The sequence below is a fragment of the Rhipicephalus microplus genome, unplaced genomic scaffold, assembly GCF_043290135.1.
Source record: "Rhipicephalus microplus isolate Deutch F79 unplaced genomic scaffold, USDA_Rmic scaffold_136, whole genome shotgun sequence".
In the NCBI taxonomy this organism is placed as follows: Eukaryota; Metazoa; Arthropoda; class Arachnida; order Ixodida; family Ixodidae; genus Rhipicephalus; species Rhipicephalus microplus.
Window position 1 is genome coordinate 120,229 of NW_027464708.1, and position 16,559 is coordinate 136,787.

General features: G+C 47.9%; 1 long non-coding RNA gene across 1 annotated transcript in view; it reads right to left on the reverse strand.

Moving 5' to 3' along the window:
- Positions 1 to 16,559, reverse strand: part of LOC119167335 (uncharacterized) — a 62,740-nt gene that overhangs the window by 12,394 nt on the left and 33,787 nt on the right. Inside the window, exons 2-3 of the long non-coding RNA XR_012889954.1 lie at positions 626 to 759; positions 452 to 558 (exon numbers count right to left, since the gene is read on the reverse strand). This is a non-coding gene — a long non-coding RNA (uncharacterized LOC119167335). The remainder of the gene's footprint in view (positions 1 to 451; positions 559 to 625; positions 760 to 16,559) is intronic.

Below are 16,559 nucleotides of genomic sequence, written 5' to 3' on the forward strand. Positions count from 1 at the left end.
TATAGCATACGCGAGTAGTGCCAGAGTCAGCATTGAAAGTGCGGCGGCCGAAGGAAATTGTGCTATTGTAATCCAGCTTATCTCACAATTTCACGACGCAAGCCCTGTTTCTCTAGCGGAAATGACTCGAAACTTCTATTCATCTTGAAGGCCTTGCTTTTGGCCATATCGGTTGTTGCCACCCTACCAAAGCATTACTTAAAAGTCACAGGGTAGCAGAGCAAAATAAAGTACGTTTATTATGGGTGCGTGGCTACGAGCGTTTCTGCATGCAACCAAATGCAAAACGTGTTCAAGCGATTGCTCTGGACTATTTAAGAGTTGGTTGAATAGCGTTGCGCTAATGGTTCATCATTAATATATTTTTCTGCATAGTGTTAATGTGATACGCGAGATGTTGAATCAGTATTACTAATAGGCAAATGAGAAGTCAGAAAGTTTTCTTACTCACCTTCATATACATCCATAGCGTTGTATAGGTCTCCCATGTGGCTTCTGTGTTCGTTTTGGCGCTTCCACTTAGGGAAAAATTTCCCCGTGAGCGTTGCGTTAACTTCACTAATGAAAACGGTTAATTAGGTTAGCTGGTGAAAAAAAGACAAGCGCGATAGATGACGACCCGTACCTGTCACCTTGTTTGGAATGCCTAATATATGTAACATTGTTGTCTGTTATATTATAGGTCGTGTCCCCCACACAGAGATGAATTGTGCGCTTTGTTGTGTTGTAAGTCCACGATGTCTCGTTTGTGTCGTAATACTGCAATGAAAGGATGAAAAAACTCACGTTGGTGTTATGTGTACGAATGGAAACAAAGAACTTATGAGAACACCACTCCTTATTCGCAGTGCCCTGGCAGTGTCCGTTATTGCAAGGAGATTTGTAAGCATTGCACACACGATATTTACCCCAAATGTTTACACATGCGAATCACAAAAAACTGCAAGACACACAGTGGGATCATATTGCTGTGCAAGTGTTTAGGTTTCTATGCATTTTCGACGGGATTTATGAAAAAAACTTCGGTTGCTAAAGATACCCAAAAGAAACCCTCACAAATAGCATCAGTTGATTCCCCAGGGGAGGGCTGGACATAAATTCACCGATTTATTAAATGCCAAGTTATGGCTACTGGCACTTCGAGTCCATACTGTATCATTCCATGTTGACACTTCATTCGTCTGGTGTGCCTGAACTAGTTCAGACGCGGTATGGTGGAACCCCATTTGATGCAGACGATCCGTGAGTGTCCACGAAAAATGGTTCAAGGGCTTCTTAAGAATCATAGGTATCACTATGCTTATTTTGTGCTCCTCTAGTCAGAAGATCTTCAGGTAAAGCAAGTCATAGGTTATGCGACAAGTAATAACAAAGGCCTGAATGAGTGAACTATGTCATTTCGTCACTCGCCATCTATTAGTAACACGCCTAATCACACGAAAAATCTGTAGACAGGACGTTCTTAGTTTATGTATTGCAAATAGGCTCTTGCTCTGAATATTGAAGGGGGCTCCAGAAATTAGGATGACTTTAACCTCTTCATTTGGATTCCATTCAGTTTAACGTTGAGGGAGGTAGTGACAGATTAATCCTTTCTATACACAAGGATTACGGTGTTCGGGGGGGGGATGCTTCAGACTACTCTAGCGCCCTATCTCTTCTCCGACAGAGGCAGCTTGTTGAAGGGCTCCTTCTATCTGGTTCAGATAGCCAGAGTGGCACCAGATTGTAATGTAATCAGCATTGATGGCGTGTCATACTCCATAAATTTGTTTTAGGACCTCTGGAAGGCGCATAAGGGCGACATTGAAGAGGAGCAGGGGGGGGGGGGAGATTACACCTCGGAGAGTGTAAAATCACCCGTGGTTATGGGCGTCGATTTAAGGTCCCCTGCACAGATAGTAGCCCTGCTGTCAGTAAGAAAGTCCAGCACATAAGCGAAAAGCTTTGAGCCGCACCTGAGCACACGTAAGTTTTAGAAGAGTTTTAGGAGAGTTTTAGAGAAGTGCCAACGTTGTCAAAGACAACCTTGAAATCAATTGCAAAAATTGATTTCAATGATCGGAAGGTCATTTGAATGTGGCGCCAGGCAGTGCCACCCTCAGCTGCACTTCAGAGCCTCCCGAGAAGCTGCATAAAATCAGTTCACGTTTGGGATGCACGCCGCGTGGTCGTTTCTGCTTCTCCCACGCGTACACGCGCTTCAAAACCTGTGACCTGAACCAAGCCTACCGCCTTTTTCAAGTAATCGACACCATGAAGACTTCCCCTGGCACAGTGGCACTTCTCACAATCGACATTAGGCTCCCGCCGTTTCGGACAGTGGACCCGCAGCTATAATTCCTGCAGGTGGAGTCTTAATTCACCGCTCGTCGTATTGCCGCTGAGTCAACACGGTACCACCACGTGGTCACTAGACTCTCACCAGCAATAGCACGTGAAACATGCGATCTGCTGGCCACTTCACCTGCAGAGAACTCGCACACAAGGCACAAACAGCTGCTAATCATCCGCCTAACGCCATCGGAGGCCCAGCGACTGCAGCAGCTACTGCAAGACACCGAGGTGTGGAACTGGATGCCCAGTCAAACGTTGCGCCGCATGAGGCATCTGTTGCACACAGCCGCTGCAACCACCACCGAAGCTTAGAGCCGAATGCATCGCGAGGTGTTTCTACAGCGACTTCTGGTAAACGTGTGCGTGGTCCTCGCCTGGGCTGCCAACAAAATCTTGGCTCAACTTGCCGAGCTCGTGGGCTCTGTGCTGGTGGTCACTCCGCCATCCGTCATGGTGCTAAAGCCATACATCGCCACCCCGACGCCTACGACCACACTGCATGGCATCAGAGAGCAGATATCCCGCCTCGTCAATACCATTGCAGCGATGCAGGCCCGCAGCACTCCAGAGCAGCGCCAGCACCTAGTAGTAAAACAAGGAATCTGCTGGTGTCGCACGAAGCATCACAATGCTGCTCGCAAATGCATTCGCCCTTGCGACTATGCGAGAAACGGGAGTGGCCGGCACTGAAGACGACCTGCTTCCAAGACGCCCTCAAACGTCGTCCATCAGTGCTTTTCTTCACCGACTGCGACAGTGATCGTCGATTCCTTGTCGACACCGGCGCGGAGGTGAGCGTGTTGCCGCTTGCGTCCAATGGTCACCGCGTCTCCAGTGCGTCCCCCTTCAGGTGGTCAATAACACATCCATCACCACAGTTAATTTCCTCCTCCTCGACTAGCTTCTACACAAGCTAAGGAGGGAAGATGTTTGAGGTTCAGAATGGGTCCCCTTCATGACTCGAGTGCACGGTGGCAGCGCGAAGGAAGAGCCGAAGTCCAGTGAACAGGCGCTTTATTGCAGCCTCAGGCGTCTGCCCGAGTCCAAGCCCAAGCCCCCGCTCTCTCAGCTTCAGATTCAAACATCCTCTTTTCAACTCTCGGTTGTACAAAGGCTGTTCACACAAACCAATCACACGTTCGGACTCGCATCCTCACAAACAATCGCGGAAACACTTTCATAACAGGCACTACAGTGGTAAAAATCACGTTATGAAATATCACACGAGAGGGGATAGGTTCTAAGCCTGTCACGCTCTCTCCCATGCCAGGCCGTGCCGCCTCCGTCGGCCGACTTCCGTCGGCAGCCATTCTCACGCTCGAGCACAGTCAGATCTATTATTAAAGGTTGCTTTGTAGAAGCCTCCTTAAGAGCCGTGAGCACACCGTTAAGCTCTGTGCGCTTACCAGGTGTGTATGCGACAGCAAGGTGCTCCGGCATCCTAACAACACTCGGTAATGACGTACAGCGGGGGAGGATATGCTCGTCTCCGAGCCCGCACTATGCCTTGGTCAGCCCAATGGCCGCGTCCCTGCGTCATTCTCAATGGCCCGCGTGCATTCCAACAATGGTTTAAACTCAGACGGGGGCGCCTGGCCTCCTTCTTGCCAGACGCTCTTCCGAGTAAGCCATCCCCTTATTTGCCAAACAGGGGCGACCTTGACGGCGCCGCTCGTGAACCGGGTGAACGAAGGAGTCTCCTTTATTTCCCGTGCGCAGGTCCCCCGCGTTCACCTTCGCGGAACCGATCAGCTTCGTTAGTTGACAGGTCGGGAACTGGCTCCGCGCTCTGCATCAGCCGCATTCATTGCGCTACACACAACTCGCCGCTAATGATTACTTCATACTAACTACCACCAATAGACATTGCTTGCTGCCCCTTGATTTAGGCTTAAACATAACGTTTCGGTGGATTTTTAAAGCGGCAGGAGTGAAGTTTACCATCTTGGGTGCGGACTTCCTTCAGCATTTCGGCATTTTTGACGGCGTGCGCAACTGCCACTTTTAGGATCTCATGTCACAGGTAGCTGCGCCAGACATTTTCCCAAAACACCCTCGGCTCAGCCCTTCTCTGCTAGGGCAGTCCGATGCAGAACGTTTTACTCGCATTATGCAGGATTTTCCCGACTTCACGAGGCAGCCTCTAGCCACCGCCGTGGCAAAGCACAAGCTATGGCACTACTTCACCACCAGCAGCCCACTCGTGCACCCGCGGCCTCGCCGTTTGCCTCCAGAGAAGTTGAAGTTGGCACGACAGGAATTTGAACACAAGATGAAGCTAGGGATCATCAGACCATAGCCGAGCACCGGGGCATTTCTACTTCACATGGTACTAAAGCCAACGCCGGGAGACTGGCGCCCATGCGGGGACAACAGGGTGCTGAACCAGGTAACGACTCAATAGAGATACCCGGTACTGCACATACACCATGTCACGGCGAGGCTTTACGGCGTCGCTCTCGAAGATCGACATGAGGCGGGCATACCAGCAAATTCTGTTTCCTTGGAGGACATCCAGGAGACCACCATCACAACACCTTTTTTTTACTTTTTGATTGCCCCCGATTGCCACTTGAACTCCGAAACGCCGGTAAGACATTCCAGCGGTTCATGAACGGTGCTATACGCAGCCTCAACTTCTGTCACACCTATCTTGAAGACTTGATTGTCGCCAGCGGCACTCTGTAAGACCACGTGAATCATCTGCGCATCCTTTTCCAGCGCTTAGCGGAGCATGATGTGGTCGCGAATATGGCCAAATGTGAGCTTGGTGTGTGACAGCTCTCGGTTCTAGGACACGTCATCTACGCCTCATGAGTTCTTCCATAACCCAACAAGGTTGAAGCCGTGTAAGAATTTGCGCTGCCGACCGCCAAGCACCAGCTTCGAAAATTTTTAGGTTAGTAAACTCCTACTGCTGTTTCACTCCTTGATGTGCCCAAGTTTTTCCACCTGATCACGACCTGATCGCCACTTCACAGAATGGCTCAGACACCCTCTCTTGGTCTCAAGAAGCAAAAGAAACCTTTTGTGAGGTCAAGGACGCCTTGGAAAACGCCACACTGCTTCAATTCTCAGGCTCGGTGTCCCGCAGAGCGTAATGGTGCATGAGTCTGATACAGCCGTTGGAGTTGTATTACAGCATTTCGTTGGGAAATCAGGCGCCTGATTTCGCTAAAGCACGTTGCCGGGCTAGTTGGTTGAGATTCATCATTTTCACTGGTATAGCGCACCACGACAAGGGCACACACAAAGGAGAGATACACACACACACAGCGCTACTTCCTTTCTTCTTTTCGTGGAAGGTAACGACCACCGAGCGCTGTGAGAGGATCTTCGGGAGAGAAATTCTGGCCGTGTACACTGCCATACGACATTTTTGCCATTTCCTGGAAGCTGTAGAGTTTTTCGTACTAACCGACCAGAAGTCACTTATGCATTGCGCTCCCTAGGCTCCGACGTTGGAACGCACACAGCACGTGAACGGCGCCAAATGTCCTATATGTCGGAGTTGACGACTGACATCGGCCACTTTCAAAGCGGCGACAACGAGGTAGCAGATGCACACTCAAGAAATCTTGTGAACACCGTCATGCCCACACTACAGGCTGATCTGCCCGCTTTGGCAACCACTCAACGTGACGATGACAAACTCAAGCAGCTGTTGACCACGACAACTGCCCCGAATCTTGAGTGCAGCCCAAATCCCACATCCGAGACCCGGGTTTGCTGTGACGCAAGCGTCAGTAGAACTCGCCCGTTCGCGGCCGCGAGCCTCTGTCGCCAGCTGTTCGAGCCCTTGCACAAACTCGCTCGTCCGAGGATTAGAGCCAACCAAAAATTAGTGACGGCAAGAGTTGTCTGCCGGGCAGAAATGAAGGCGTACGACACTGGGCACGGGAATGTGTATTGCCACTGGTCTAAAGATATGCTTTAATAGCAGTGTGAGCACTCCCTACTCCGGATTCTCGCATTCATCATGTCAACATGCACATCATCGGCCCACTGCCACCCTGCCATGGAAAGGCTCACATGCTGACGTCTGTCGACTGGTTCACCCGCTGGGCGGAGGCCATCCTTATTGTGAACATCACTGCTGAGACGGTTGCGAATGCTTTCCTGTACCACTGGGTAGCATGTTCCGGGGTTTCCTATAGGATAACAACCGGGCCCACCCGACAAATGAGTTATCCATTTTCACCGCCATAAGTCAGCTCCTAGGCACCTCACGCATACGCACGACGGCGTATCACCCCATGAGCAACTGTAAGGCGGAGCACATTCACTGCCACCTGAAGGCTGTGCTTACGCAACCGAGAAACACGACCGGATGGAGGCCCTCCCACTTGTTCTTTTGGATATAAGGTGAGATGGTCCAGGACACAACATTCGGGCTGCCGGGAGGGCTCTTAACGCACGGCTTAGATGAGGCCTCGATAGCTTACAGCGACTATGCACTTCACCTGCGCAATGTTATGAGCAAACTGCGCACGGTATATTTATCGCCCCCAGGGTCACGTGTGCTACATGTCGACTCACAGCTCACATAAACAGGTATATGTGTTCGTACGACATGACGCGGTCCGGTGACCTCCTCAGCCACATTATTGCTGCGAAGGCAATGTCTCGCTGAGAGCTTCTTCTTTTTCAGCTACAGCTAGAGTTCGTTCTTTCCCAGATGCCCTTGTTAGCGACGCCATTTAACGACTTGTCTCGGGGAGGACACTTCAGAAAGAATGAGTCTGAACAGAAAGGGCGGCACCCGGTTGGTCACTGTGCGCCTCGCGCCAAAGGAGGCACCGCGTCGTGCTTTTGACCAGACACAGAAATTAGGTGCCTTTCTCCTTCTAACCACTGTGCTCCCCTCGCTTCAAACGAACGAGCCGCCATCTCGGTCCTCCGGGGCAATAGGGGACCGAATTTTTAGGACTTGTTAGCGCGTCAAGGCCGTTCCAGAGAATGCGCCCGTTTCCAGAAGCTGCCACAGTTTTGTTCCGAGGCAGGCTTCCCGTGACCATGAAAAGTCATGTCGGATTGCTTATCCTCGGCTTTCCGGATTTTCCCGCGCACCCGTGGATGCTGGAAAACCCTATTCAGGCAGCGACTCGGGCATTTTTGGTGTGAGTGGACTCGGGGTAAACAGCGCATCTCACCACCGGAGACCAGTCATGCAAGCCGAGCAGCATGCCATCCTTTTCCATGTTTTGTATTTGTGACCTAGTGCATTGCGTAAATTTAAGTTGTGTTAGATAAATAAAACCCCAATGAGTGCTCCCCGAGATCATCGTGTCGACTTGTCATCACTTGCCTGTGCAGAATCGCTCCAGCGCTTATTCGCCTTGATGGTGTTCAGATGCGTCTAGCTTAAAGGACCTCGAAGTTTCACTACACTATGAAGGGCCATTTCTTGTCTTCATCCATGGTAACAAACAATGCACAATTCAGAGAAGTGGCCGTAAGGAGGTTGTGTCGTCGGACCGCGTCAAGCCAGCACGCATGAACCGTGACAACGCCATGTTGCCTCCGCTAACAAAAACATCGCCAGGATCCAGAGCTTTAATGTCAGTCCAAGTTCACGAAGTGCCCTCCCGGCTGACGCACAGCGGGCGGCTATCAGGAGCACCCATTCACCTGGACGTGTAACTCCATTCGGCAACACACTAGGGGGGAGTCTTGTGGCGGCAGCCAAGTCAAGCCAAGCCGCTAAGCAGTGCCACTCTCGGCTGCTCTCCTGAACATCAAGAGAAACTGAATAAAACCAGTTGATGTTTGGAATACACGCCACGCGGGCGTGTCTGCTTCTCCTGCGCGTACAAAAGTCCCAACAGATTCCATGACCGTAAACACCTTTGACGGTCATAGAAGATAAATTGTTGATGAGCTGCATGCGTCAGATTTGGACCCCATCTCGCAGTAATGTCTAGGAACGAAAGTTTTTTAGGACACCCCTGTCGCAGTGATCTAGTGGCTAAGGTACTCGGCTGCTGAACCACAGGTCGCGGGATTGAATGCCGGCTGAAGCGGCTGAATTTTCCACGGGGGCGAAAATTCTGAGGCCCGAGTGCTCAGATTTGGGTGCAGGTTAAAGAATCCCAGGTGGTCGAAACTTCCGGAGGCCCCCACTACGGCGTCTCTCATAATGTCATGAGGCTTTTGGGACGTGTAAACCCACATATCAGATCATAAAAATCCTCATTTTTAGAACGCAGAGCAATTACTGGTAGGTGGCGGGACCGTGTCGTTTTACCGAAGCGGAGGAAACAGCCATCTTTTTGTTCATTGTCAGTGCTGCGTAATAAATACTGTGGTGTTTAGAATTACATAAGAATGCATTTTCTAAATAAGGAAACACACTGCCTAATACCATTGATAAAACACACGTATTGATAAAGCTTTGATGTTTTATCATATTGATGTCGTGCCTCAAATGTAAGTAATGTTTGCTTGTTGATTGATAATGTTCACAAGTATGAACGCAGCCATTATTTTGAGATAGGTGGGAGTTGAGCAAGAAATCTGCTTTTACCGGGTGGCTAAATCATGTGACAGACAGACTGCCAAACAGACAGCCCCAAATGTCTGGGTTGAAGAATTCAGAGGTAAACTCTTTCAGATCAATTCCAGATAAAGTCTTTACTATTTATGAATGTCAGAAAACGCGAGACAAAATGCGGAAGGCCACAGGACAAGGGAATCGTCCTGTTGCCCGCTCTTATTTGTATCAAACTTTTGTGCACTTATTTGAATTAATATAAATTTTGAACCAAGCGACAGACTCTTCTCTTTAGCCTAAGGCACTGAATGATAAAGTTAAGAAATTTCAGTTATAAATGGTGTACTAATAAGGTTTTACCACAGATTAGTGCTTAAGTCATCGAAAAGGAAATCAATCCCCTTTAGCATAGCGAACATGGTACCAAACATCTGCACCTTTTTGCGCAACTTGAAGCTAGTTTTTCTATTTCATTTATCTCGCGAACTTTTTTCCGCGTATCTGTAAGTGTGTAAACTATTATACCACGTGACCTAGAGGGTATTAAACAATACAGATTCCCAAGGGACTGCTCTAAGAACCAGTGATCATAATGGTGTATGGTAGGCTGATGGAGGAACGTGATCGCAGGAATGATGTACTCTCTCTAAGTTCATCAATACTTAAAATGCTTTTGGCAAGGTGAAGTTCGAGAAATTTGTGATGTTTGATACTTTGGGAAAAAGTAGAACATACAAAGGTGGCACAAAATATGTACTTGTGGTATTTTTGGCATACTACAACACGAAACCAATTTATCTACTGAAGATACAGTGAACGGCATGAGGAAAATTGCAAATTTAACGCTTTTTAAAGAAAAAATTGTGCTTCCTTGATAAACTTGTACTCATTTCTGACATAGTCAAGTGGTTGAGGAAGAAACACTAGGGCGTGTGTCACTGTGCGCTTCAAAAGAGTAGGAAAATTGTTTTATTTTTTTTTGGTGGACGGAAGGGTACAATTTTTGAAGGGAGTGCTTGCCGGCAGATGTGTTTATGTGTTATTTTGCACTGTCGGCAACGGGTACGGGCCTGTTGTGCTCCACTAATGCTATCTCCAATAAAACTTGTTGCTCGGCGAGTTGGTTCATCAATCTGGGTAACCTGGTGTACGCAAATGCATATTAACGACCACAGAAAAGAATAGACCGACACAAGCACTTGTCCCCGTCTACTCTCTTCTGTTGTCATCCCGTCGCGGTTGTCTAGTGGCCAAGGTACTGGGCTGCTGACCCATAGGTCGTGGGATCAAATCCCGGTGGCGGCGGCTGCATTTCCGATGGAGGTGAAAATGTTCTAGGCTCGTGGGCTCAGATATGGATGCACGTTAAAGAACCCCAGGTGGTCAAAAATCCGGAGCCCTCCACTACGGCGTCTCTCATAATCATATGGTGGTTTTGGGACGTTGAAACCCACATACCAATCAATCGATTCTTTTCTGTTGTCGTTCGTCCACAGTTGCGCACTCCAGGTTACCCAGTATTGCTATCTTACTGGAGAGCGTATTAAGCGTTCACGCTGGACCGACACTAGATCGTCTGGACAAGCCGGCAGTGCTTTGAAAGAAGTTTTCCTATTACGTGGGTGGACGATGTCGTTATCTCTGACCTGAACCTGCAACTTCATAACCAAACGTCGTGAAAGACTTCAACCACTCCGATGGCCGACATTGAAAAAACACCGCAGCTCCCACTGCCAGCAGCGCCATGCAGAGGTACTGTGCGACACCTATATTTATTGGAAGTGATGAGGCGGATGTTGACGATTGTTACTTAGCAATGAGCGCGCCAGCGAGGTGAACAACTGGAATGACCCGGTATACTCCACGTCGTAATTTTCTACATAGCTGATCTCTGGTTTTGCAATCACTACCTGGTGTGATTCACCAGGTATTGGTTCACATAGTGTGACTTCAAGACAATGATCAGGAAAGTCTTCGGGAAGACTACTTTAAAGATAAGTGCGTGCAGAACAATGGCCGATGAGAAGTATACTTGCAACATAGGGCATGTGTTAGATATTTGCTGGCGCGACAGTGCCTTCATGAGCGAAGAGAAACTCAGACATACCCTAAAGACAACGAGGTTAAGAAATTTGAAGTAATTCTTGCGCGGAATGCTGCTTCTGTAACTGCCTCCTTTACTCTTTGCCAAAACATCGATAAGCTGCGCCAACAAAGGGTCCTCCTGCGCAAGGCTATCCTATCTGCCAACTCATCTCAGGCCTCGCACTTGCTTAACCCCCTTCGCCCAATAATCGCTCTCTGGACAAACAGGCTTCATTATCAAGAATAAGGCGCACCAACTGTTCCTCTAAACAATAGCCTCTACATATTGGCACGTCTCTGGCAGCTCCCATAAGACGGGCGACACGCGAGAAACACTGCCGAGTTGGTACCTTTGACCCAACCATGCCTGCCTGTGGCTGCATCTCTGATCTTCAACACAGAAATTTGCCTTCATTAAAGTAGTGTGCTCATGAACCCCGCAGCCTCCTGCATCGGCCCCAGCGCTGCCTCGAAGCAAATATTTTCAGAATTCATGACCCACAGGCGACAACCGTCTAATATGAATCCCATGCGTAAGCGGAACCGCACTCCCATATGGCGCGCTTCCGTAACCATCGCATGCCACTTGTTCATCAAGCTCTCGTAACGCCGGGATACGGTTACCCACGCGCCGCTACCGATCCCGCCGCACATCCCAGCTCCACCTTTTCACCACCTTCGTGATGGCTTTTTAGTAATCACACCATCATCGTCGCACCATCATCGTGTCATCGTCGTCGGCTGTCTTCAGGTTCACGTTGTCAGCAGTCACATGACGAGAGAAATTGGTTTCTGCAGTTTTGTAAGCACAAGCTACCACTTTTGCCACTTCTGCAAGGTGTGCACAGCCACTACGCAGTTTACTAAGAATTATGTCGTAAAAAACAACAGAAACGGCGCTTAGTTGCATTGGGGCTGTGATGTGTGTCAGGGACGGGAAAAATGCCGTAACCATCCTTAGGGCACAACGCCGTCCATCGCCATCCTACTGCGAATCGAAAATATGTAGCTAAATATGCAGGTATAAGATGGATGGATGAATGGATTGATATGGATGTACCTTTTAAATTGGGCGGTGGCTACGCCCCCAAGCCGTAATACTTAGTGAACCAAAAACTAGATTTATTTTTTTCCTTTAAATAGTGAAGTTGAGGACTCGTACTTTGAAGTGAAGGGTTTAATTTTCACTCGTGCACTGACTTTAGCCACCAATCAGATAACCTCCTTCTAGTGAATTCTGCCCGCTCAAAGTCTATTTTGCCCTCCCTGTCCTTAAACCACAGTGCTTTGAAACACTCTGCGCCATCATTCTGAACAATATGGTGAAGCCCTTTGCAGAACATTACCAAGTGTTCAGCAGTTTCCTCTTCCTCGCCACACGCACTGCATACCGTGTCTACCCTTTCGTATTTGGCCCAATATGTCTTGGTTCGCAATACTTCCGTCCTGGCCTCAAACAGTAGAAAACTACCCCGAGTATGATGATAGATCCTTTCCTTCGCAATTTCCTGCTTAAAAGTTCGATAGATCTCCAGTGCGGACTTCTTAATTATGCTGATTTTGCACATGTCAGTCTCAGCTTCCTTCACCTTCTTCTTAACTGATAGTTCTTTTTGGTTTGGCCCCCTGCTGTTTTCTAAGTATTAACAGTCAATTTTCTGGTTCGCTTCCTCCAATTTGTATCGACATTCTTCATGTACAAGTAGCTGAATACCTTCCTAGCCCAGCGCTCCTCCCTCATTTCTCTCAATCGCTTCTCAAACTTTATCTTGCTGCTAGCTTCCCTGCCCACAAATAATGTCCATCCCATATCACCTTTTACTCTGTGATTTGGTGTATTCCCGTGAGCTTTTAAGGCAAGCCTGCCTATTCCACGTTGCTTAATTTCTAATCATGCTTGAACTTCTGATCTCATGCACAAGACCGCATTGCCGAACGTCAGACGAGGAACCATGACCCCTTACCATTTTCCTCTTCTAACCTCACGCCTATTGTATTTCCACAGTTCCCTGTTTTTCATCACCGCTGCATTCCTGTTACATTTAGTCGTCACGTGTATTTCGTGTTCCCTTAGGTACTCGGCCCTATTGCTTATCCATACGCCCCATAATTTGTATTTATCTGTTATCTCTAGCGTGACCTCCTGTGTTCTAAGCTCATTACCTTCATTATCATTAAAAATCATGACTGCTGATTATTGCTTAATAAATCGGAAATCTAACCTATCTCTCTCAATACCACAGATGTCAATCAATCTCGGCAAATCTTCCTTGTTTTCGGCAATTTGAACTATATCATCTGCGTACATGAATGCTGGTAGTGCCTGTTCAACGAGTTTTCCTTGTCTGACGAAAAAGAGGCTGAAGCCCAGTCAACTTCTCTCTAGTTTGGCCTCTAATTCTTGTAGGTACATCATGAATAACAAGGGTGACAGAGGACACCCCCGCATAAGCCACGGTTTACTTCTGTTGGCTTGGATAGCTGTTTTTTCCGCTTGATAACTACCTAGTTACTTTTACAGATATCCTTTAAAATATTAGTGGCTCCATCTTCTACACCTAGTGTTTCCAGTATTCCCCGCAAGTCCTCTTGAACCACGCCATCGTACGCTCCCGTGATATCCAAAAAGGCTAGCTAGAAAGGCCTGTGTTCCTTTTCTACTATTTCGATGCACTGCGTCAGGGAGAACAGATTGTCTTCCAACCTCCTGTGTTTCTGAACCCCATTCTGCAGTTCCCCCAGCAACCCCTCAATCTTTATCCATGCCTGCAGTCTTTCCTTTAAAATCTGTATCGCCAGCCTGTAGACCACTGATGTCACTGTTATAGGACGGTAGTTGTTTATGTCAGCTTTTTCTCCCTTTCCTTTATAGATCATGCTCATCCTGCTAAGTTTCCATCCATCGGGAACTTCACCATCGATTATTATTGTGCTCACTGCCTCTCTCAAAGCCTGCTTAGACTTCAGACCTAATGTCTTTATCAGCCTAATTGGAATGCCATCTGGGCCTGTTGATGTACTACTAGGAACCCTTTTCTCAGCCCTTTCCCACTCTTGTTTTGAAAATGGAGCAATTGTGCCACTTGATCCATCCATGCCTATCTATTGTGATGCGTAAGGAACGTCTTTGTTCAAATTTTTCTGCCACTCTTGTTCATATATATCTGATAGCTTCGTCCCCTTCTAGCCTAGCACCTTAGCAGTAGGTATAAACCTCTGCTCCAGATTTGTCTCATTTCTTAGGGTGTTTAGATGGTTCCAATATTTCGCAGCTGCCTTTCTACCCTTTTTATGTACTTCTGCCAGCCACTGAGCCCCCTTTGTTCTAATCTTTTCATTGATCAGAAGGGATGTTTTCCTTCTATAGCTTAGAAAGATGTCCCATTTTCTTTCAATATCATCTGTGGGTTCACCCCGCTGCTTAGCATGTCTGTGGTTCCTAGAGGCTTCCTGACGTTTCATTATGGCTCTCTTGACTTCCTCATTCCACCAACTCTTGGGTTTGTGTCTTCCTTTCCGGGGTGACTTGTCACGTGCCTTAGCAAGCTCTAGCTGAAACAGTCTAATTAAATTCGTGCATGTTCACACTGTTTTATTATCCTCAGTGATTACTTTCTAAATTTGTTTAGTAGCTATTTCTATTTGCCTTTATGAATAAAAATTGTCTTGTAGTTGCTCATCTTGTCTCCTTCCCACTTTCACTGCTCTTCGAAAACTTAGCTTGATACGTTTGTGATCACTACCCAGACTTCTGGAGCCACCTTCTTCTATGTGCATTCCCCTGAGCTTATCATATATGCTATGTGACATCAGTGCGTAATCTATCGTCGACTGCAGCCTTCCTACCTCCCACGTTAGTTGCCCTTCACACTTCTCGGTACTATTGCAGATAATCAAATCAAGCCTTTCACACATATCCATGATCATTTTGCCTGTCGTATCAGTATACCCGTCTATATCTTCTATGTGCGCATTCGTATCTCCTAGTATAATTATCTTGCACTCTACTCCTAACTCCTGAATGTCATTTGATATACACTCCACCATTGCCTGATTTTCCTCTCTGGCCTTCGCTCCCGTCCACTAGTACACGAAACCAAGGAGTGTCATTTGCCCTGCCACTTTCCCTTTCATTCATAAATGTTCCTTGCACTCCTGCTTGACCCTCTGCTAGTCTGTACTTTTATGAATGAATGCTCCAATACCACCCCTCTTTCTGCTGCCTTCTGTTCTATTACAATATTCCCAAGCGTAGTCCGGATTGTTAGGAGTTTGTTCCATGTCCCTAAGATGTGTTTCTATAAAACCGTGTACCATCGGCCTCTCCTCTCTTAGCTGTCCCTCTATCTCTTCTCACTTCAGCTTGTTCCTGCCTCCCTGCATGTTAATGTATCCTATGTCTGAATTGGCTCGGCGCTCGTGGCTACGTCTATTTCTGCCCCGGACTCCACCTATCTTAGATACTGGTACCACTTTGGAATCGTATCTGTTCACACCACCTGTTTAAAAGTTTCCCTGGTTTTTTTCCTCGTTACTGGCTACGCTGCACAACGAAGGGCCCACGTGCCCCCCAAAAAAGTTGCTGCGCGTCCTGCTGGTCGCCAACCCACCTCATGATCTAGCCGCTCATCGAAGTGAATTCTGTCTCGCTGAAAACCACCCCACCTATGCACCACTCTGTTTATTTCCACCACCTCGAAGCCTTTCTCTAGACTCATCCACCATATCTCTTGGTTGGCGTTGACAACCGCTCTCTGCAGGTTGCCGTCTCGCACCGGTACGTCCGTTATCATGCATATCACTATCTGTACCTCAGGAGAAGTGGCGCGCATGTCATCGACCCCTTTCGCCATTGTGGTCACTAGTGCTGCCGTATCTTCATTTAAGACATCGTTTAAACTGCCTAAATTTATCACGAGGTTTCGTCTATCAGCTGTAGTTTTGAGTTTTGCGCTCGCTTGCCTCATGACTTCTTCCAGCTTGCGTCCTGGAAACGTCCCTACTGCAACCCTCTTGTCACCCTCTCTTTGATTGCTCTGTGCATCGATTTTAATTCGAGTCCCCAGCGATTATCACATGGTGTGACTATTCAGCTGGAGCGTCCTGCACCTGGAGGTTATTTGCACTTGTGACGCCGGCTGCTTTGTCCCCTCCCAGCCCCACCACTACTTCGCTGAAGCTGGGTCTTGCGACAATTGAACTGGCTGAACTTGTTTTTTCCAAACTTGCTAGCTCTTTCTTCTCCGCTGTTCTGGTTGCCGGTGCCCTGCTATTCTCTCCGTCGGCCGCTCCTTTGATGACCTTGGCTAGTGCTTCCTCGGCGAAATTCAGCCTTTCTCCCATTGCCTTCGTTTTTTCTTGCTCTGTCGCCAACGCAGTTTCCAGCTCGGTGATTCTCAACAGCAGTTCGCTCTGGGCAACCATCGTTTTCTCCATTTTATCCTCGATGTTACATTGCCTACACTTCGCGTCAGCCTCCTCTCCGTTTGCTTCTGCTCTTGGGTCTATTTTCAAAGTCACTCCGCATCCTGAACACTTTACAGCCTTTATAAACATGTCTTTTTGACACCAATGGTCCTTATGACTTGTCACACACGATAATTACACAACTCGATCCCTGTCCTACGAAAAAGAAAGTCTAAGC